We start from the raw sequence: 23,086 nt of genomic DNA, 5'->3' as shown, positions 1-23,086 counted from the left end.
TTGAGTATTCCATAGCATTGTTGCATCTATCATTCAAATTTTGCACTGTTTTCATTAGATCATCCAGTTTTTTTACATATTTCCCAAAAATTCCTAAGGGAATATTGAGTGTAATTGCTGTAAACTTTTAGTTAATTTCCTCTTTGAATTCATCTATTTTTTTTCATCCCTGCTAAAAGCTTGTTCTTTTGGTCTTTTTGAGACAGGGTCATGCTATGCAGTTAAGGATGGCCTTGAGCTCACTTTGTAGCCCAGGCTGGTCTTGAATTCACAATGATTCTCCTGCCTCATCCTCCCAAGTGCTGGATTATAGGCATGTGCCACCATGCCTGGCCTAAAAACTTTTTATGGATTTCTGCTACCTGGTATTTGTTTTCTTCTCCCTGCCTGGCAAGCACAAGGTCTTAAGTTTGATTCCCAGTGCCAAAAACTAAAAATAGGAAGTATCCTTCTAGGTATCTTCCCAAAAGAGTTAGTCATATTATAGTGATACATGCATACCCATGTTTATAGCCACACAATTCATAATAGCTGAATCTTGGAAGCAATCTATATCTCCATCAACAGATAAATGGAATAAAAATGTAGTATTTATAACAGAGTACTACTCTGCCACAAAGAAGGATAAACAAATAATTTGTAGGAAAATGGATGCACTTTGAAGCCATAATGTTAAGTAAAATAAATCAGACACACAAGCTTAAATATCACATTGCTTCCCTTATATTAGAAACTCAAGGTATAAATAGCTTAATAAAAGCTACATAATAGAAAATAGGAGATAGATCTTTTTCAAATGGGAAGGGGACCAATATATGGAATGGGAAAGAAAAGGAATAAAAAGGAATTGAGATGTGTTATACACATATACCAGCTCTACTCCCCCAAGAGGAATGAAATCATTATGTATTGCAAACATGTAGTAATAAAAACTGACCAAAAATTTTACATATACTAAATCTCTCTCTCTTTCTTAGACAGTTTTTTGAGTTTAGACAAATGTATAATCAGGTAACTACCATCAAAATCAGGACAGAACTGCTGCATCCCCCAGATTTCCCTTGTGCTACTCTCTCATCACAAACATTCCTTCTGTCCACTCACAAGCCCACAAACCATTAACCCATTTTCTTTTCTGATCAATTTTCCTCTTCCAGAATTTCATCATTACTGTGATTACAAAGAATGTAACCTTTTGACTGTGGTTTATTTCACTTAGGGCAAATCTTTAGAGATTTTTTATTTTTGTTAATAGTTTGTTTACTTTCCTTAATGAGTAGTTGTATCAGTTGGCTTTCCATCGCTGTGACCAAATACCTGAGATAACATCAAAAAGAGAGAATGTTCATTTTTTTGTTTGTTTTCTGTGGGTTTGTTGTTGTTTTTTTTGTTTTTGTTTTTGTTTTTGTTTTTGTTTTTTTTGTTTTTTGTCTTTTTGAGACAGGATCTCACTATGTAGTTCAGGCTGGCCTTGAGCTCACTTTGTAGCCCAGGCTGGTCTCGAACTCACAATGACCCTCCTGCCTCAGCCTCCCAAATGCTGGGATTACAAGCATGCGCCACCACGCCTGGTGAAAATGTTTATTTTGGCTCACAGTTTTAGAGGTTTCAGTCCATGGTTGGTTGGCCTGGTAGCTTTTGGGCCTGTGGAAAGGCAGTATATCATGGCGTTAGTAAGTGGCAGAAAGTTCTTCACCTTCTTACAGCCAAAGAGCAGAAAGAACAGAGGGACTCGGGTTCTAACATCTATTCATGGTGTGGCCCCCGTGACCTCACTTTTTCCAACCAGGCCACACTCTTAAAGCTTCTGCCACCTTCCTCTAGTGCTCCCCTGGAGACTAACCCTTTAACATGGAGTCTTTAGGGGACATTTGAGACCAAAACACTAATAATAATGTCCATTGTATGGATGTTTCACAATTTATTTATCTGTTCAGCAGTTTAAGGACTTTGGGTTCTCATATTTGTGATTATCAACTATGACACTGTGAACATGTGTGTACAAGGTTTCATGTGAATATAAATTTCTATTTTCCTTGAGTAACTACCAAGAAGTAGAATTACTGATTCACATGGTAAATGCATGTTTCATTTTGTAAGAGATTGACACATGTTTTTCAAAGTGGCTGAGCAACTTTTACATGCCCATTAGCAATGTATGAGATTTCCAGTTGCTCTGTACCCTCATTATCACTTAGTATTGTGATATTTTACATAGCTACACTATGAAGTGTATCTCAAGGTTTTAATTTACATTTTTAAAAAACTTGAATGTTTTTTAAAGTATCACTTTGTAGAAAAAAAGTATTGAAGTGTTACTTAAGAGACAGAAGATAAAGCTTTAGAATTGCATTTTCTTTTTTTATTTTAAAGACAAAAAAAGATAAACAAACAATGAAACCAAGTTTCAAAACAATTTAGTAGGACAGTTACAATAGTTGATATATTGCATATTGTCTTCGTATTAGCTAATCAGAGTACAAGGTATAGGCACGATATCTTGTCTAAACAATATTAGCACAACACATCCTTCTCAAGATGGTTTTATAGCTAGTTTCTTTTAGTTCCTTGAAAAGCTTTAGAATTTTAAAACGGTGTATTATAGTCAATCAAGAAACATGTTTTATCTTCAAGAGATCATGTATTCGTCCCAATTCTGCTACTTTATAATTGTGAGACCATATCCTCCAGTGCCTGATGCCTTAACCCCAAACTGAGGATTTGGACTACCTCAGTTGTTCTCAACTTTAGCTGAATTTTAAATTGCCTAGGAAAGTTTAAACATCCTGATGCTCAGGATATACCCCAAGCCAGAAATAAAAACAGACTCTTCGGGGAAGAGAGCCAAACACTGGTATAAAATACTGATCTGTCAGACTGAAATAAGAAAGCTTTCCAGGTGATTGCACCAGCAACCAAGGCTGAGAACCACCGAAAAAATCTCTAATCCCTTTGAACTTCAATTTTCCTCCTCTTCCTCTCCCCACAGGACTCTTTAGAGAGGAGTTCTCGCTACCTTGCCCATACTGGCCTTGAACTCCTAAACTCAAATACTCCTCCCACGTCAGCTTTCTGTGTAGGTGCGACCCCAGGTGCTCTCTATTGTGCCGGGCTAAACCTTTAAATTTCTATTAGTCTGACTTCAGCTTTCTCAGGCCAATTTAAGACAGGTTCACTACACTGGAGCTGCACATTTCCTTGTTGGAGATGGGGTTCTCTTGTGCATTTTGAGATGTTAAGCAACATTTCTTGCCTCTGACCACCCCACCCTAACCTCCAGTTATCAGTTAACCAAAAATTCTCCAGACATTGTCAAACGTCCCCCAGAGGCAAGTCCTCCCTCCCCATCCCATTGAAAACCACTGCTTTATGGCAAGCCACAGTCAATCAAACACAATTCAGTGGTATTTAAACACCTTTAGAATGCAGAGCAACATGTTTTTTTGTGTGTTTTAACCCATCTGCTAATGTTTCCACTCTTTTTATTAAACTGCAAAACGGTATTTCCAGATCTTAATTTTGAGCTTGAATCATCAGCATCCAGCAGAGGGCACCTCTCAGCATCAACTGATGAACTTGTCTTCTGAGCCCCTGGGGGTTGGTGATAAGATAAAGTTGGAGCTGGCAGGTTGGCCCCACAAGCCCTGGTCATCAAGTGAATGGAGTGTAGGCACCAAGACAAGACTGAGGGCTGAAGAAGGATCTAAGGAGAGAAAAGATAACACAGGAGAGCTAGGGAGTTGGCAGGTCCAGGGGTCAAAGATGTGGGCCCCTGAACTAGAAACTAAAAATGATTCTGGGAACATGATGAACCAAGGTCACCCCTAATTTCAAGAAAGGGCCTAGAGGAAATGTGAAGGAACATCATCAGTTTATTCTCCTTTTGCTTGGCTTAACCCAACTACACATAAAAAGGAGCACCCTAGAAAGGCATAAACAATCCCTCTCCATTTATGACCTTGTGAGGGAGCCTAAGGTACCTCACAGCTCCCACAAAGTTGTCACAAGTTAGAACTGCTATAGTGTATTATGCTCAGAATGTACCATCTAATTGCCAAAGGGGGGGTGTCTAAAAATGTCAGAAGTCATGCTTGTCATGCTTGTTATTCTCAGTAAATTATTCCCTCAGTTTTTATGAGAGCCATGAGCTCTTCTAAAAATAGGTCTTCTAAAGTCAGCTTTGATTACACACTCCTTCTCATTTACCAACAGGCTTGTTTTCCTTCAGGCTTGCTTATTTCAACAACATATTCCAAACTCCTTTCATAGGGGCCTTAGTTTGAGGGTTCAAACCATTTTAGTTTGCTGCTTTCTTGGTCTTTTGGCAAAATAAGAACAGTAACTGTGTCACAGGGAGAAGAATAGTCATCTAGGGTAGTGAAATTTTTTTCCCCAAAATGTATCTATTATATATTTTTCCATTTAGAAGAATACATGTGCAGTATAGACAATCTGCAAAGTAGAGAAAAGGAGAAGATAATGAAAGTTGGTGGAATTTTAGGAACAAAAAAAAAAATATCTACCAGTCTGATACTTCCTCATTCTAAGTAAGTCACTTGTATCCTCAAGAATCTATTTAAGTACACATATCCTTAGAAGATAAAGATTTTAAACTTTAATCTGAAGGGTTTTTTGGAATGCAGTTTAGCATACAGTTAAGAATTTGAGCTCCAGAATTCAGCAGGCCTGGGTTAAGTACTAACTCTGGCAATTACTAGTTCTGTGACCTTAGGCAAATTACTTGGTCTCTTAAGGCGTCACTTTCCATCACTAAGAAATGAAGATGAAAAAAAAATGAAGATGATAATGATAGAACCAAGCTCATGGCTGCTTTTTGAGAATTAAGAGATGATTCATGAAAGTTTCTTAGGAAACAAGGTGGGGCATACAATGTATACTTTTTGACCCATGTATCTAAGAACTCCAGTACGTCTGGCCCCAACTTTTACACTGAAGTACTTCATGCCTTTGGGGTTGGTGTAATTAACCTACAAAACATTTAGGGAAAAAAAGATAAAATAACAATACAGAGGAGGGAAGGGAAAGTCTGCACTTTCTCCCAGCTCCTGGCCTGTGGCTTGCAAGAAAGGGAGCCCAAACCTACAGAGACAAAGTGATGGCAGGGAACCCAGGGGGCTTCAGGGAAAAACACAGCAGTGGAACAGACCAGTTGGTGATGTGATATGCCGGGAAAGTGTGAGATTCTATTCCCATACGAGTCCTTCAATAGGCAATAGCTGCTGAGTGACTCCAATCCAAGCACCCACCACATCCACAGAGAATGCTTGGTTGGATGCCATTCCAAGAAAGGGTAGATTGTTTAAACCCTAGAGTCAAAGCAGCGACACAGGACAGCTTCACTTCAGGGTTGCCAGTGTTACATTCCCACAGTGACTTAATGAGAGAGAGCCATAGGACACAGCTGTGGTCATGAGGAAGAGTGAAAAGAGACCCCTTGAGGAGTTTGAGCTAAAGGACACAGGTCCCACTGCCATGGCCTGAAGCTAGGCTCAGTCTGAGTTGCTCTGGGTTTGAAAGTCTTGCCATCAGCACCCTCAGTCTAAACCTAATGCCTACATCCACCGTGGATCTGAGATCTGACTGCTTTATTTACACACATGAGCAGAAACACATCTTGACTTGGACACTTCCCCAGAATTGTATATTTTGGGAGAAAATCACACATTCAAAATCACAGAGAAGTTTTTTTCTTTCTTTCTTTCTTTTCATTTCTTTTCTTTTTAAGTATATGCATTTGTGGATTTTGTTTGTTTTTAATTTTTTTCTTTTTCTTCTTTTCTCTTTTCTTCTTCATCAGTTTATTGGGGTTTGGGGAATTTTCCTTTGTCTTGTTTCCTTGCTTCATATCTCTTTTTCTTCTTTTTTTCCTCTTTTCTCTTTTAATTTTTACCTTTATTTTTCTCTCTAGTTTTTACTCTCCATGCAATTTCTTTTTTCCTCCCTCTTTTCTTTTATCTTCTATTTCTCATCAGTTTTTAAATAAACATCCTTCTACTCCCTCGTAGGATACTTTGTGCTGCTTCTCCTCTTGTTACATCATATAGCTAATGTTTCCAACTTTTCCTCTTGCATCCCATTCCCAACCCCTATACCATTAATAGTATAACCATAAAACTTTATTAATCTTTAGCTCATTGACTCTGTAAAATTGCCATTTAATCTTTTTTACCATTAGCAGAGACATAGCTGTCACATCTAGTACATATTAGCTATAAGTCAATACCTATGTTGTCTTAATGTTTATGCTATAATTGTGGATTTTTTTCTCTAGGGTGGTACATAGTTGGTTTTTCTGGTATGTTAATATTCAGTTTGTCTTGGACAAATACTGTAGCTGATTTGCTTTGTATTGCCAGTGTTGTATAATTGCTGCAAATAGTGAGTTTTCTTTGTAACTCAATACTCAGATTACCCTTGTGACATTAACAATACTAGAGTACATTCCCAGAGAACTGTGTATTGGGCCAATTATGCTGCATCTTCCCCTCCCAAATTAATGAAGGTGGACAGATCTTGAGGCTGAGGCAAAAGATTACACTGAGCCACACCCAAATTATACTGAAAAGCCACAAAGAAATCTATACACTAGAAACAGAGATTTTATACTACAAATGTCCACAAACCTCAGTATAAAAAACAAAACAATAGAAACATGAGAAGAAAAAGCAACAAAATGCCTCCCTGAACTCACAACTCCCCCAAAAGCCAACTCAGAGAACATCAAGGGGAAGAATAGCATAAGACATACCCCTGAATTACTTGAAAGGATAATAGAGGAGATTAGAAAACGGATCCAAGAGGTATTCAGCAAGATCACAGAAGATATGACTAAACAGGTAATGGAAGTAATGAGATGATCCAGGGATATTCAAAAGATACTAATGAAAAGAAAACTGAGTTAAAACTGTACCAAACATGAATGACCAGTTTAGCAAAAAATTAAAGTCCATGAAAAGGTTTCAATCACAAATCCAGGAAATTAAAAATTACACTGAAAGTATGGGCAGCCAAAGTGACCAATGTGAGCACAGAACTTCAGAATTAGAAGACGATGATGCCTTTGAAGACAACTACTCAAAGTCATCTGGAAAGCAACAAGAGAAAATCAAAAATGGATCTAACAGCTGCAGGGTGATGAAAAGAAGACTAACCTAAGCATAATTAGAATAAGTGAAAAATCAGAAAACAGCACAAATGGCATAAGAACCCTATTCACAAAAATAAATGCAGAAAACTCTCCAAATGTATAGGAAAGCAAATAAACATACAGATAAGTGAGGGATGTTGAACCCCAAACCTAGTTAGGCATATAGCATCCTGGTAAGAAGGTGAAAAGAAACCATATTTATGTTGTTTACTGCTCTATACCCAGCACTTAGTATAAAATCTACATACAGTACAGCTCTTCTACACTGACCTATAACAATTGAATCATAGTAGAAAGAAATGAAGAGGGCTCTTTTAAAATTAGCTAGTCAATCAGTGTCTTAGTTATTTTTTTCATTGCTGAGACAAAATACCTGACACTCACAAATTAAAAGAGAAAGGCTTATTAGAGCTCATTGTCCATAGCTGGCTGGCTCCAAGGCAGAGCGGCATGGCAGAGGGACATCATAGAGAAGAAAGTCCATGGCAGAGCAGGCAGGAAGCCACGAAGCAGTGAAGCAGCAACAGCAAGCCTCTCTTTCCCTTTCACCCCAGCCTGGCTACAAGCCTTTTGTGTGGTACCATCACACCAAGAGTGGATCTTCCTATCATCCATGCCCAGAACTACACTAAACAAATGAGTGGAATAATTTAGTGATCACACACCTTTAATCCACATTCACAAACCTAGGTCCAGCCACCTCTGAAAGGCCCTATATATGAGCACATGAGATTTTGGGGGGACATCTAGATACAAGACATAACAAGCAAAGCCAAGTGTGGTGGCACACACCTGTAATCCCAGCACCCAAGAGGCTGAGGCAAGAGGATTGCTGTGAGTTCAAGGCCAGCCTAGGCTACATAGTGAGTCCAAGGCCAGCCTGCATTACATAGCAAGATCCTGACTCAAAAAACAAACAAACAAACAAACAAAAAGACATGAGAAGCAGTCCAAAAAAAAGACAAGATCATACCCAGATTAAAAAGTATTGGCCAGAAGATGTAGAGAAATTAAATTAGAACACACAGATATTTCTAGTGGGAATGTAAAATAGTCAAGCCACTCTGGAAAACAGTCTGTTACTCCCTCGAAAACAGAATTACCATATATCAGCAATTCCACTCTCAGCTATTGTGATGGTTAATTTTATGTGTCAGCTTGGCTAGGTCACAGTGACTAGATATTTAGTCAGATGTCATTCTGGATTTTCTGTGAACATGTTTTGGGGATAAGATTAACATTTAAATCTTCCACTTTTAGTAAATTAGATCACTTGCCACAGTATCTATGGGGCTGATCCAATCAGTTGAAGACTTTAATAAAACAAAGATTGACCTCCTCTGAGGAAAAAGGAATTCAGCTAGCATACTCCTTTCAGAAACAAACTGTAATTCTTCCTGGATCTCATCTGCTGACTTGACCTGCAGATTTTGGACTTACCAAGCCTCGACTATCATGCAAACCTGTTCTTTAAAATAAATGTATGTATCTATATACACATCCTCTACTTCTCTTTTTTTAGAGAACTCTGAAAACTAAAAATGAACACCCCCCAAAATAAAAACGTGAATCCTTATAAAACCTTGTATAACAAAACTTAACAGCAACATTATTCATAAGAGCAAAAAGGAAATGGTAAAAAATTTCTATTAAGTGATGAGTAGGTAAGCAAAATGTGGCATACACATACTGTGGAATTATCTGGCTATGAAAAGGAACAAAATACTGATACATGCTAGAATGTAGATGAACTAGAAAGATGAATCAATGGAAATTATGTGATATCATAAAAGCGTTGACAAAATGAGTCTCAGTTAATGCAAGACAATATCTAACAAAATAATATGCATAAAACTATTAGAAAAACTGAAAAAAATAGGGTAAAAATATATGAAGTAACAATGGGTGGCAATTTTCTTAATTTCGTGAAAAATGCCAATTTACAGAACTGAAAAGAACTGTGATATCAATTAATCAATTATCACACTAAAAACTAAAAACAAACATAAAAATATTAAGACCAAAAAGAGGTAAATCTCCAGGAAATGGGAAAGAGCTGATGGGAAGACTGGAAACTATGGAGTAGCTGGAGAGATGGCACAGTGCAGAGACAGAAGCAAGGTGGTCTGTCTGGAAGGCTCACCCAGCTCCCAGGGTTGAGGCCCTGTCTCTGCTAACACAGGGTAACACAAGAGGGTTGGCGGATCCAGGAGAAAACATCAAACTGGCACAGCAGCACTGGGCCCAAGAGAAGCTGACAACTACTATAAACTAGAAGCAGAGTGGCATTTTACTCCAAAAGTGACTACTTCTGCAAGACAGGCTGCAGTTGGAGAGGAACTCTAGCACAGCTTCTACCACATCTGACAGAGTTTGATGGAGACCACTTTGAAGTGGTGCTGAGCAGTCTTTAGAATTAATCAGTTGTCTTTCTAAATTAATTGATGAATCTGTCCCAGGCCTAGGTGACTTGCTCAAAGAGTCAGCAGTGTTGTGAAGAAAACAGACCTCACCATGCTAACCATCACAGTAGAGACCTGTAGTGGTCTGTGACACTGTGACACCCCTGATGGTAAGATAAGTCTGAAGCTGAGGATATTAACTCACTCAGAATTCAAAGGGCATAATCGCCAACCTTTGAGATAAGACAGTTCTCTCAGTTAACAAGATTTACTGTTTGGAATGTCTTTGTTATAACTTCTCAAGGCCTTGCTCATTTTCTTACCCTTTTGCCTTAGATGTCTGTTGCCCTTTTTTGCTCTGATATGTTAAAGACCCAATAAATACTGGCCAGTCTAGATAAGTCTTTATCTTAGCCACAAGAGCTCTGACTTTCCTACCCCAACAAATCATATTGCATTGTCTCTTTTTTTTTATTATTTTCCATAAGCTTGTCCATTAGATTAGGGGCCTGATCAGCCCCCACAAAGGGTTCAATATGCAGTCATTTTGAGAAGGGGTTAAATTGTTTGGGATTGAGCCACAGAGCACCTGCAAAGCAGCTATGCTGCAGGACTTCTGGTGTCACTCTGCCAAAGCACTGGGGGAGAGATGGCCATGGGAGACAGTCATGGAGTGGAGGCAGGCTGGACAGAGACACCTTAAAAGCTTAAACTCAGATGGAAGAGACACAAGAGCTCCGTCTTCCATGGAGAAAAGTCAGTCTGGGCAGGTGTGGTTCTCAGAGACATCCGGGTCTGAAAGTGCTGGCATTAAGGCCAGTGGTCTGCTTGAACATCTGCCCCACTACCTATATCATGCACACAGATCAGTGGTCTGTTTACCTTCCCCATCTACAAACATAAACAAGAAGATGGCTGCACTTGGACAGCTGACACAGCCTGGGATATAAGGACAGATGGGCCACTAAAGAAGGAGGGAGCAACTCACAAGCCTATAGGCCTCAGAACTCAGAGGAAAAAAAACTGGACTTGGGGTGCATAGAGGGGTACAGAAAGTGGGAGCTACTAGACTGACTAGAGTCATAGGGTGTCTGCCCACACCCAGCTGGAAAGATAGGGCAAGATCCAATATTAACACAAAAAAATGTGAGTGTGAAAACAAAATAGGTCTTAGCAATGACTCATTATCCATCCCCAGTATCTGCTGGATTCTAAGACTGCACATCTTTGAAAGACTCACTAAAAAATGGGAAATTTTTTGAACTCATTTCTCCCCTTCTCCACTGGATCTTTGGAATTTGGAGATTTTTTTCCTTTTTCTTCTAAGTTATTTATTTATTTGTTTATTTGTTTATTTGTTTATTTATTTATTTATTGTCTTTTAGACAGGGTCTTGCTATGCAGTTCAGGCTAGCCTTGAGCTCACTGTATAGCCCAGGCTGGTCTTGAACTTGCAATGATCCTCCTGCCTCAGCCTCCCAAATGCTGGGATTTCAGGTGTGCACTACCACACCTGGCCTACATTATTGGTTCTTATGTATGTCATTATGTAGTTTGTCTCTGACTCTTTTATTGTTGCTGAGTTTCTTGCTATTTCCAGAGTGGAATAGTTGTTGCTATTAGTTGGTATTCTCTGTGTGCAAATACCTGGATTGTTTTTGTGTTGTTAGCAATACTGTGGTCTATTCCCAGAGAACTGGGTACCAGGCCAATTACACTGTACCATCCCCTCCCAAATTAACTGAAGAGGTTGGATCTGGGACATAGGCAAAGACTATACATAGCCATGTCCAGCATGCATCACTGGAAAGCAGACACTAAATACAGACATCTCCATGTAAGCAACAAAGTCTTGTCACTATAATCAACCCCCAAACTGAAGCACACACACACACACCCCAAAATAACAAAACCAGTCACAAAGCTGAATTATTTGTTTTTACTTAAAGCTGAATCCTTTGAAATTATAAAGGATTAATTCTTTTTAAAAGATCAATAAGGTACTTGGTGAGCTCACAGGAGAAATAACTAAACAGAGAATAGACAATCTACAAAATCATCAATAAATTTACAGGAGACTTTAATAAAGAGACAGTTAACTCAGCAAAATTTTTTAAAAGATGCAAAATACAAATGGCCAGTTTTCTAAGGAATTGGAGTCTATGCAAAGATAGCAAACAGAAATCCAGGAGATTAAAAATTGTATAGAAAGTTTGGGCAGCAAAACTGACCAACTGAGGACAGTGTCAGAACTGGAAGATAGGGTTAACGTTTGTGCCCAGCCCACATACACAGGGATACCTTGAAAACAAGAGACCATAAAAAGTGGATCTAACAGGTGCTAGATTGTGTAAAAAAGACTAATTTTAAATTAATTTGAATTAGTAAAAAATCAGAAGACAACACAAATAGCAAAACAACAACAAGAACACTTGCTTACTGAAATAATAGCAAAAACTATTCCAAATAAGAGGGGAAGATTTTAACATACACATAGGTGAGGCATATAGAATCCCAAATAGTCATGATTGGAAAAGAACTTCTCCCTAACACAACAATGAAAATCCCAGAAGCCCACCTCAGTATATAATCTTAGAATGTTAAAAGCAACAATTTACTTATAAAGATAAACCCATTACAATTACACCAAACTTATATAAACTTTAAAAGCTAAGAGAACTTGGAGCAATTTTTAAAGTTCTAAACAAAACAACTGCCAACCAGGAAGTTACATAATCTGCAAAACTATCTTTCAAAATTGATGGAGAAATTGTTTCTCCATGAAAAGTCCACATTAAGAAATTAATGACCACTAAACCACCACTCCAATGACACCCTAGAAAAAGACAATGAAATCAACAATGCCAAAAATATAATAGAATAAATATACAAGGCAGAGTGAGTAGTTAAGCAGCAGTGGGGAGGGAGGTATCAGAAACAGAAAAATAATGCAATGGCAGGAATTAAGCAATACCTATCAGTAATAACTCAAAATATACATGGTCTCAATTCACCAGTCAAAAGACAGATTGGTAAAATAGATGAAAATACAAAACCCAAAAGTATATCGGATATAAGAACTACATTAAATCCAAAAAATACACTAAAAATCAAAGGATAGGAAGTAATATTCCATGCAATAGGAACCCCAAAATATGCTATCCTAGTCTCAGAAAAAGTAGACTTCAAGTCAAAACTGATCAGAAGAGGCAGAGGTCACTACATGTTGGTGAACAATGCAACAGGAAAAGATAAGAATTATAAACATACATACAAAGGACACTGATGAAGCTAAGATCATCGAACAAACACTACTGGACATAAAGATCAGAAAACATCAACATAATTATAGTGGGGGACCTGTTATGGTATCTAGATGTCCCCCCAAGGGACAGGGACCAAGAAATGGAGAGATAAGCAGACAAGGGAGGGGAAGAGGATGAAAAAAGAATTAAACTGCATCACATACATGTACCAAATCCAACAATGAATGTAATCATGACGTACTACAAAATATACTACTAATAAAAAGTTCTTAAGAACAGAGAAAATAGGATATATGATAAGATATAGAGTGGAAGAAAATATAAATAATGGTTTATATCATACTAGAAACAATGTAAAGCAGCAACAAATGTGATTACATTGTTAAAGTGTCATCAAGTCTAAATTTGATGTCTAGTGAAATATGCTTAAAAATTAAGGGTTAAAATTTTTTTATAGTTAGTTGTAGTGGTGCACACCTGTAATCCCAGCTGTTTGGATGGCTGAGGCAAAGGATCACAAGTTTTAGACCAGACTGGGCAACTTAGTGAGACCGTGTCTCAAATTAAAAATTGTTTTTAAAAGTAGCTCAGTGGCAGAAGGCTTGTCTAGTATGCATGAGGCCTGGGGGTCAATCCTTAATATTGCAAAGCAAACAAAAACATTTCCCAATGTCTGAAAACCTGTTTCCAGAATGAATCATGGCACTATTGAAAAAAATGCTCAAAGTTCTTCACATTGGAAGAAAATGGTACCAGATGGAAAGGTAATGCAGTGAATCCTCCCTGAAATAGAGACTATTTGGGTACATATGAAAGATGATTTTTTGTTCTCTTAAATTCTATCAAAGCTAACCAACAATTTAAAGCAGATATAACAATAATATATCGTAGAATCTGTTACATAAGTAGGTGTAAATAAATGTAGTTCAAGGATTGGGGAATTACTACTATAGGATTTTTACTTTTTGTTGAAGTGATACAATATTATCTCTAAACAGACTGTAATAAGTTAAGGATGTATATTTTAATGCCTAGAGCATAATAAAAAATTCCCCTAAAAACCCAATTCAGGAATTTAAATGGAAAAATTATTTCTTTTAAAGCTAAACTTGCCCATCAAATTCCACTTCTAGCTATTTACTTGAGAAATAAAAACATACATTGACTGAAAATCAGTTTTTTAAAAAGCTGCTCTATTATGGATTATAACTACCAAATTACAATCAAGCACATTGACATGATAGTTTTTATTTCTTATATCTAATTTTATAGTTTATTCCAGAAAATTATCTAAGCAATAACGTTTTATCTGGAATAAAGATCTCAAAGAGGGATATAATCAGGGAAAACATTCTTAGAGCAAACCTCCAGTGAAACTAACATACCCAGGTTACTCAGTAGCTTCTCACAAAAAGAATCTGGTGATCTTGCTTCTCTCCTTGCCCACTCCAGTGTCTGCATGCTTCTGAATTCCCAGAGGAGAAGTTTTTCTCTTTCATACAATAAGTACAAGTGCCACAAAACTCACGGGGTACTGGATTAGGGGGAACGCAGGAATTTTTTCCAATTAGTGAATTTTCCAAATATTTTCTGTTCTGTATTTTTAAAAACGTAGACAATCCATTCCTAGTGATAAGGAAGTATATAGCTCATTTGGAAAGTGTCTCCAAAGCAAGTAAACATATATTTCAGAATAATAGTGGTGCATATAATGATTACTACACTCATACTCATTCTTCTGATTAAAATTATAAAAGTTCAAAAGGGGCAAAACTCCCCACAGTCCTTTTTAAAAATGTTACATTTTTCACTGCTGTTATTCAGCCTTGGCCATATCTTGGGAGATTCCAATGTTAAGTGATTCTGCTGCAGTTTTCAGTAATAAAGAACACATTCCAGTTAGCACTGAAAAGATATTTCATCAGTCTTCCTGTTAGTGTGAGTCATAGCAGAAAAGAATTTGATTCTTTGCAAGAAGAAACCACAGTCCACTAATAAGCTCTCTAAACCTTTATACCCCCCCAAAAATGGAGTCACCAACAAATTTTATGAATTTTGTGTTTAAGCATTTATGAAGTATTAGCACTGTTCCAAGTTTTATGGATACTATTTTTAAAAGTACAGGTCAGAATGCCTGTAATTTTATTTATAAATAAATAAGCATTGGAGGCTGAAGGTGTAGCTCAGTGGTACAGCAGTAGCCTAGTCTATGTGCGACCTTGGGTTTGATACCCAGCACCATGGCAAAGGAGAGGAAAGGGGAGAGGACGGGAGGAGAGAAGAAGAGAGGAAAGGAAAAGGGGATCAAGATGGAAGGAGAATGGGAGGGAGGGAAAGAAGGAGGGAAGGTGGGAGGGGAGGAAGGAAGGTAGGTGGAAGGGAAGAAAGGAAGGAAGGTGGGAGGGAAGAAAGGAAGGAAGGAAAAGGAAGAGAGGAAGGAAGTTGGGAGGGAAGGAAAGAAGGGAAGTGGGAAGGAAGGAAGGAAAGAGGGGAGGGAGGAAGGAATCAGCATTGTGCCCATAAGTTTCTGACGTTAAGATTTTTTTCTCAAAAAAGCAATCCAAAAACAACTCAGCCTTCCTTTTCATTTAGAAGACAAATGACCTTGGCTCTAAGCTCTCAATTTGCTTGACCACAGGAAGTCCAGTTTTTCAGACTTTCTCCTTCAAAGCTATTTTCTGAACCCTGCAAAGATGTCTGCAAACATGCACAAAAAAAAAAAAAAAAAAATCATGGACATGAGCTACTGAGCCCATTTAAGAGGAAATTGGATTAAGCCTAGAAGTGTTAAGTGGTTAGTACAAACAGCTCTTTCATTTGCAACGCTATTAAGCAGAATGTGACACCCGGGGGTAATACCAGCCTATCAGTTATGCATACCCAAAAAATGGCCTTGGAGAACAGGCAGATTTCTGAAGCCAGTGGTGCTCAGGGTCCGAGTTTCTCCCTGGAGGGGGCCCCGGGGCTGCCTTGCGGATCGGTGCCAGGTGCCTCACCAGTTCTGAGCTCCAGCTCTAACTCAGCCGCGGGGCTCTGTTACACCAGTCCACCCTGGGAATTCACTCCAGATGAGTGGTCATCAAGAATGAATCAATGGCAGCACACTCCTCTAAAATCAGCACTCTGGAGGCTGAGGCAGGAGGACTGCCATGAGTTCGTGGCCAGCCTGAACTACACAGTGAGACCCTGCCTCCCAAAAAAAATAAAAATAAAAATCTTAAACAAAAAAAAGAATCAATGGAATGACAGGTATGCTGAATATGTAAAAAGTTTTCCTGATGTACAGGTACAAACTGCCTATGATGAATATGATCATCATGTATATCAAAAGTGTACCAATAAAACTAATTTTTAAAAAAAGGCTTCTTGAGGCAAACTGACGTTTCCACTTTTCAGTTATCCAATCAAGGGAAGGAGAGATATGTGAGGAGACTGTCTAAAGTGGTCAGCACAAGAGAAAATTCATATTGACTCTATAAAAGTGAATGTTTTACACACATATTTCTTTTCTCAATAGAGAAGAGAGACAGAAGCCAGGCATGGTGGCACACACCTGTAATTCCAGCACCTGGGAGGCTGAGGCAGGAGGATCACCATAAGTCTGAAGCCAGGTTGGGCTATACAGTGAGCTCAAGGCCAGTCTGAACTATATAGTGAGACCCTGTCTCAAAAAAATCAAATCAAACCAAACCAAAACAGAGAGAGAAGGAGAGGGAGAGACAGAGACAGAGACAGAGACAGAGAGACAGACAAAAGAGAGACAGAAACACAAAGAGAATACTATATTTCAGCATTTTTATGTGCCCGGAGCTAAAAAGCAAGATGCAATAGACTAAAAATGACCTGCTTAAGGTCTCGGTGATTGAGTGTAAAAATCTGAATACAATTTGGTTCCCAAGGAGACAAAGTCTTGAGAAGATCAAGGGACCCGAGAAATAATATTTTCCGAGCAGTTTCATTGTGCCAAGCATGTGCTAGGTGATTTACATGTCTGTCTCCCATAATCACACAATGTTTTGAGGGAGGCACTATTAAGACATCTGCTTTACAGACAGGAAAAACGAGATTAAGGAAATGCCCCCAAGATCCCAAGTAGCAGGAAGTGGAACTGGACCATGAAGAGCAGGCATGTGAGACTCTCTCACTCCCTGGGGGCTTTCTCCTGAGATTTAGATTCAGCCAGGTTTGACCAATTCTGTTCCTGCAGAAGAGCCATCCTGTCTGTAAAATGGGAAAATGGAACTCGTTTCTCAGGATGTAGCGAGGATTCTATGAAAAGACATCCGAAAGAACCCCAGTGGAGTGCTGTCATTCTGTGAGAGGGGAGACCTTCCTGCTGGAGGATCCAGCTCGGGCCACCGAGGGCAGAGCCACATGTAAAGACCGGTACTGCCGGGTGTGGTCATCATGTGATGTGGGGCACTCTAGTCATATTGTTGACTTCAGACCACCACTGACTTCTGAAAAGCAGATTTCACATGCCAGATTTACTTAATTCCTACCCAGACCATTTTGCTTGTGTCCAAAACTGTCCATGTTAAGTAAACAGGGGGGTTTGCTGTGGGGAATATTTGTTTGTTATTAAATTTAACTCAGTGACCAAAGCTGGTTTTGTCTGTAGATGCACTCTTGCTTCTTATCAGAGTCTTGCAGAATAAGACTTCCCTCTTTGGTTCTTGAGTGTTTTCATATTCTCTTAACGTATTCACAAGTGAGTTCTGTTCCTTTCTTTGCTCAGCGTGAGCCTATGCAGAATAACAAACCAACAAAATGCATACCCTCAAGACACCCGCTCTGCCTGACACAATTTGTCAGTATTTAGGCAAAATCCTCACGAAATCCTGGTGTAGTCTGCTGATTCTATTTGCTTCACAGCTGCACTCTTCCTGTTTGCTCCAATATGGTAATTTTGTTTAAAAACACAATAACAATCTAGTCTCCTTAGAAAAATGTCACATCCCCCTCTCAACCCATCCATCTCTTTAAGATCTAGTTCTTTTAGAATGTCTTTCCTCTTTGGATCCTGGGCAGGTACCAGATCAGACGTCTTAAATACAGAGATTTTGGAAATCAGTGGGGTACACGATCAAGAGCTTTCTTCGAATAGCATTGTAATGAATCAATAATGCACTAATGATTTCTACAAAGACCCCTCCTAGTAGAAGGGGAGAGACGAGCTCTTAGGAAGAAGATAGAAAATACTATCTTCTCGAAAGGAGTAGCTGCACCAGAATCCATAGGCAGCTTGTTAAACACAGATTCTTGACTTTTAAAAATTCTTACATCAAGTAGATATTCTAACTTGGTAGGTCTTAAAGATACTTATATTCTTAATTTAATGATGCCGCAAACTTGTAGCAAAATGTAACATCACAAGCATATACATTGAAGAATTTTCACAAGTCACCATACCCAGGAAACTGATCAAGTCAAGGAACAGAGCACTGCTGGCACCCCAGAACCCCTTTCTCCACGCTCTGCCTCCTGCCACCCTCCAAAGGTAGTCAATATCTTGATTATTAAGAGCACAGATTGATAGACTTGTTTTGCCTCTTTTATTAACTTAAGTAGAATTATACACTATATCCTTTTCCATGTCTGGATTTCTTTGCTTAACAGTATATTTGTAAAATTGATGTTGTCACTGTATTTGTGGTGTGTTTATTCTCATTGATGTTCCGCTGATGAACATTTGGGTCATTTCCAAGTCTCTAATTGCAGCGCTCTTACAAATAGTGTTGCAATGAATGTTCTCACACGTGTGTTTTGCCTGGCTGTTGGGTCCATATTTAGGAATAAAATGCTAGGTCAAAGAATAGGCAAATGTTTAGTTTTAGTAGATACTGATAAATAGATTTCCCATGTGCTGCTATCAGATTTGCCTATTTTACTCAGCTGTTTCTCAGTTGACTCCGATACCAGGTGTTTTTTTGGTTTTGTTTTGTTTTTGTTTTTTCCGGTACCGGGAATCGAACTCACGACCTTACGCTTGCCAGGCAGGTGCTGTGCTGCTGAGCTAAATCCCCACGTTTGATAACCACCACTGAAACAAAACAGTTTGAAGGTAGCTTCCAAGCTGTGCTCTTCCTACCATTCCCAGTATACGAGACAGTATTTTGTATACAGAAAGAGCAATAAATATCTGCTGGATTGATTTCAGGTTAAATTTTTGTACATATAAAACAGGCTTTCACTTCATTTTTTTATTATCCTGCAAGTATATAGAATAATATCTCAAATAAGATGGTAAAAAGAAAGCATGAACCCCAACAAAACCAGTCATCTGTTCTTATTTCATAGAGACCCCCTCCAAATACCTTCAGATCTATCCAGGACAAAGAAATCTTATCAGGATTCACCCTGGTTTAACCAGAGATAAATTCCAATGCAGCTTAACAAGCATTAGTAAGTTTGTTGGGTTTGAATACAGTTTCACTAATTTTAACTAGTTCTCTCCAAAAAAACTTGGAGTCAACTTTCAGAGAAACACTTTAGCACCACTTCAAAGCACTGGCTTACTAATTTCTAGAGAAAGAACCTTCAGATTTTTGCCCCCACAGAAAACACAAACCCTCCAGAGCTATATTTAGGTTCATCCTAGAATTGGCCATACCCGGAATTGGCCATAACAGTGCTTGAAGTAGACAAAGGCTCCCCCAAAGAGAAGAACAATTCTATATGGAAAGACTGCAAATGAGGATTAAATTTTCTTTTCCTGGAGAAAATTTCACTCTTATTACTAAAAAAATTTTAATTTATAATACAGTACTAATATTTTATTTATTTATTTATTTATTAGTACTGGAAATTGAACTCACGACCTCACGCTTGCCAGGCAGGTGCTGTTCCGCTGAACTATGTTCCCAGCCTAGTACTAACATTTTAAAATCTACTTTGATGTAGATATACAAACATAAAATACGACAAACTGGGTGAGTTAAACAATAGAAATTCATTCCCTTCAGTCCAAGATTAAGGCATCTGTGGTGTCTCATGAGACCTCTCTCAGTGGCTCGCAGGCCGGTGCTTTCTCACGGGCCCTCCCTCTGTGAGCGCGCATGCCCGGCGTCCCTTTGTGTGTCCAAATCTCCTCTTACTATAAGAACACCAGTTAGGACTAGGCGCACCTGAAGGGCCTCAACTTAATCACGTTCTGAGTTCCTAGGAGAGGTTCAATATAGGAGTTTTAGGGGGATACAGTTTGGCCTGTAACAGGGTAACCTCCACATTTTGTTCTATATTGTCTCAATTCTTCATCATAAGCATATATTTCTATTGTAGTTTTTAAAACAATTTAAAAAGAAAAAAATTAACTAGAAGACAAATTTTAGCAGCAAAATTTTAAAATGAGTTACTCCTAACAATTATAGATGATTCTTATTTTTCCCCTTGTTTTTCAGTGTTTCTAATATTCTTCAACAAATATTACTTTTTAATAAGGAAATAATAAATATTATTTTTAGTGAAATAAACAAATCCAAAAGCTTTTTCTTCAATAGTTTTTTTCCCACCGAGAAGCCACTCATAATTCCAGCCTACTCACAGTTCATTAAAATGTAGATTTGGAAATTCCATCTCTTTATCATGCCAAGCCTTCTCAGTGACAGTACTTTGCATTTACCACTGCTTTTAGAAATGGGCAGGGTCTTTTTTTTTACACATTTTTAGTGTAAGAAGTCAGAACAAACACTTAGAATAACTTTGAATAACAGCTTCTGATATTACATCACTGAATCTGGTGTTTCATAAACTTGGCAATAGCAATGCTATTAAATATTTCCTTCCCACAAATTTTATTTTTTCTCTTTATAAAAAGTATCAAATTTATTTCATGCCTATGGTTATTTTAAAATTAGAGTTGTTGGATAATCATCATAACTCAGAATTCATCCAAAAGGTGTAGAAACATTCATAAGATATTAAATACTGCAGTGAATAAAATTACTGGGCCACACGTTTAGAAAAGCCATGTTTAATAGTCAAAAGTTCTCATTATATTACTAAATCCAAAGACACTTTTTCTCTATACCTACACCACATTCTCATTTTGACATAATTTATCTTGTTTGTCCAATAACTACTATGCCCAACAAAATTTTTCCAAATTTTGGGCCTTTATTTACCACATATGAGGTGTGTTAACATAAGAGTTAAATGTTAACTCTTTTAATAGTTCTTTAAACTAAATTTGAAATTTTAATTTTCATCTTGACCTGTTTGTCCAAAAAGTACAGGACATCACTACCATGCAAGTGAACACAAAGAATGGAATAAAAATAAAAGTGGTCTCTATATAATCAGCAAATTATCTGATAAGACGTTTTAACTATCTTACAGTTTTAGTTAGCACAAGAGAAAACCTGGTCCCAAGGTACTACCGTGTTTGATATTTTTACTGTTTTAAATCATAGTGTTACTTAACAATTCATCTCTAAGTGGCAGTGTTCATAAGTACACAAATTATTCTATCTAGTAGATGGGGTATCCTACATAGTCAAAATAAGACAATCTTTATAAAATTAGGGGTTTGAAAGATTCAGACTGTCATAATTACCAGTTGTCTCAAAGGCTACAGTTAGAAAAATACAGAAAATAGATGTACTTGTTGATTGACATTATTTTGCTTTGACAAAGCCAGAAATGACTCCATTTCCAGAAATAAGGAAAAATGATAAAATATGTGATTAATATACTGTATCTCTTTTAAGTCCAAGCAAACTCTTCATCTCAGAGAGGACAATTCTGACTTAACATCCTAATAACATTCTCCAGGATAGGACCCTGTTTGAAGCCACTATTTGAATAGAGTTCATAATGTAAAGTCATTCTTTTCCACAGAATGTTTTCATTTCAGAACATAGCTACAAAATGTCAAATGACTAAGTGGATTATTAAAAATTTGCACTACAGGTTGAATATCGCTTCTCTGATATGTCTGGAATCAGAAATGTTGTAGATATTTTCAGGTTTTAGATTATTAGCATCTGCATAATTAGACATCTCTGAGGATAGGACCCAAGTCTAAACACAAAATTTATTTGTTTCATATAGATTGGAAGTAATTTTGCAATGGCAAGCAGAAACACCAAAACAACATTCAGAATTTGGAGGCAGATTTATTTACACTGACGGACACTGATCCCAAAATATCAGGCCCTGATCTCTGGTGGTCTAGGGCTTATATGGGATAAGCAAGCAGGAAGTACAGAGGCAGAATGGCTTGTCAAGTGGGGATTGGTTTATACAATGTGCATCATAGTGACCAGCCGTTTCTAAGATACAAGAGCAACTGGATCTAGAACAGGAATGCTTTATCTGGGCAGCTAAGAAACTGAGGTATACTGGCTGGGCGGGGGGGCATTTTCTGTTACAATTTTATACAACACTCTTAATGCATTTTTATTTTGACTAAGACACATTAGAGGTCTGCTGTGGAAATTTTTTGCTTGTGGCATCATAACTGTGCATAAGAAGTTTCAGATTTTGGAGTTAGGGATAGGGATGCTCAAGTAGTATAATCATAATGGATGCTAATTTATAGTAACTGCCAACAGTCACCAACAAATTCTATGTCCAGGCCTAGCAGTTACTACATTATTAAGGTCAGATTCTAGGATGCTTCTTCTGTGTGGAGGGTGATGACTTTCAAAATCCAAAGAAATCCAAAGAAAGCTTATGGGGTCCTTCCTCAGCTGCGGCTGCATACTCTTCCGAATGACTTTTCTCTTGCACAGCCTGTTCATTCCTTCAGTTTCTTTAGCTGTTCAGATTTTGCAATATTTTCTTGATATTTTTGTTAAGTCTTCTGCTTGTTCTCCTGAGAAGAATTGGTCAATCCTCTTGGCCAATTTCCAGAACAAGACAGAACCTGCTAGGAACTGTGGAGTAAGGGTCAAAATAGCTGTTGTAAGGAGACCGTGTGGGTCCTTTGCAGCCCATTCCACAGCATATTCAGCCCAAGCTCTTGGGTCAAATACTTTTGTAGCAGTCTTAGGAAAATGAATGATTTTGTCCCGGGATTGTCAGTGAGCCAGTCCATCTCAGACGGCGCTTGCTTGTTGCTTCTTTAGTTCTAAGGGACACTCCAGAGACGTTTAAATTCAGCCCCCTGTGGAGCCTGAAGTAGGTGGCAGCAGATGGCCAGTCCCTCAGCCCTTTGTCTTTACCTCCTTCCTATACATCTCCAGCCCCCACACCCGCGCTCAGACAGCCCCAGCAGCCATGTTCACCCCCACCCCTCAGGCTCAGAG

General features: G+C 38.2%; 1 long non-coding RNA gene and 1 pseudogene across 1 annotated transcript; both read right to left on the bottom strand.

Annotated features, from left to right (window-relative positions):
* Window positions 1-3,465: 3,465 nt before the first annotated feature.
* LOC106148977 lies at window positions 3,466-14,441 on the bottom strand. The gene is made up of 2 exons (XR_001234807.1): window positions 14,222-14,441; window positions 3,466-3,703 (listed from the first exon to the last, which is right to left on the bottom strand). It is a non-coding gene; the product is annotated as an uncharacterized LOC106148977 (long non-coding RNA).
* Window positions 14,442-22,042: 7,601 nt separating this feature from the next.
* LOC102010402 lies at window positions 22,043-22,855 on the bottom strand (annotated as a pseudogene).
* Between the last annotated feature and the right edge of the window lie 231 nt (window positions 22,856-23,086).

Source organism: Chinchilla lanigera, unplaced genomic scaffold (assembly GCF_000276665.1).
Source record: "Chinchilla lanigera isolate Chin_1 unplaced genomic scaffold, ChiLan1.0 scaffold00033, whole genome shotgun sequence".
Lineage (NCBI taxonomy): Eukaryota > Metazoa > Chordata > Mammalia > Rodentia > Chinchillidae > Chinchilla > Chinchilla lanigera.
This window is presented reverse-complemented; position numbering and strand designations above follow the sequence as displayed.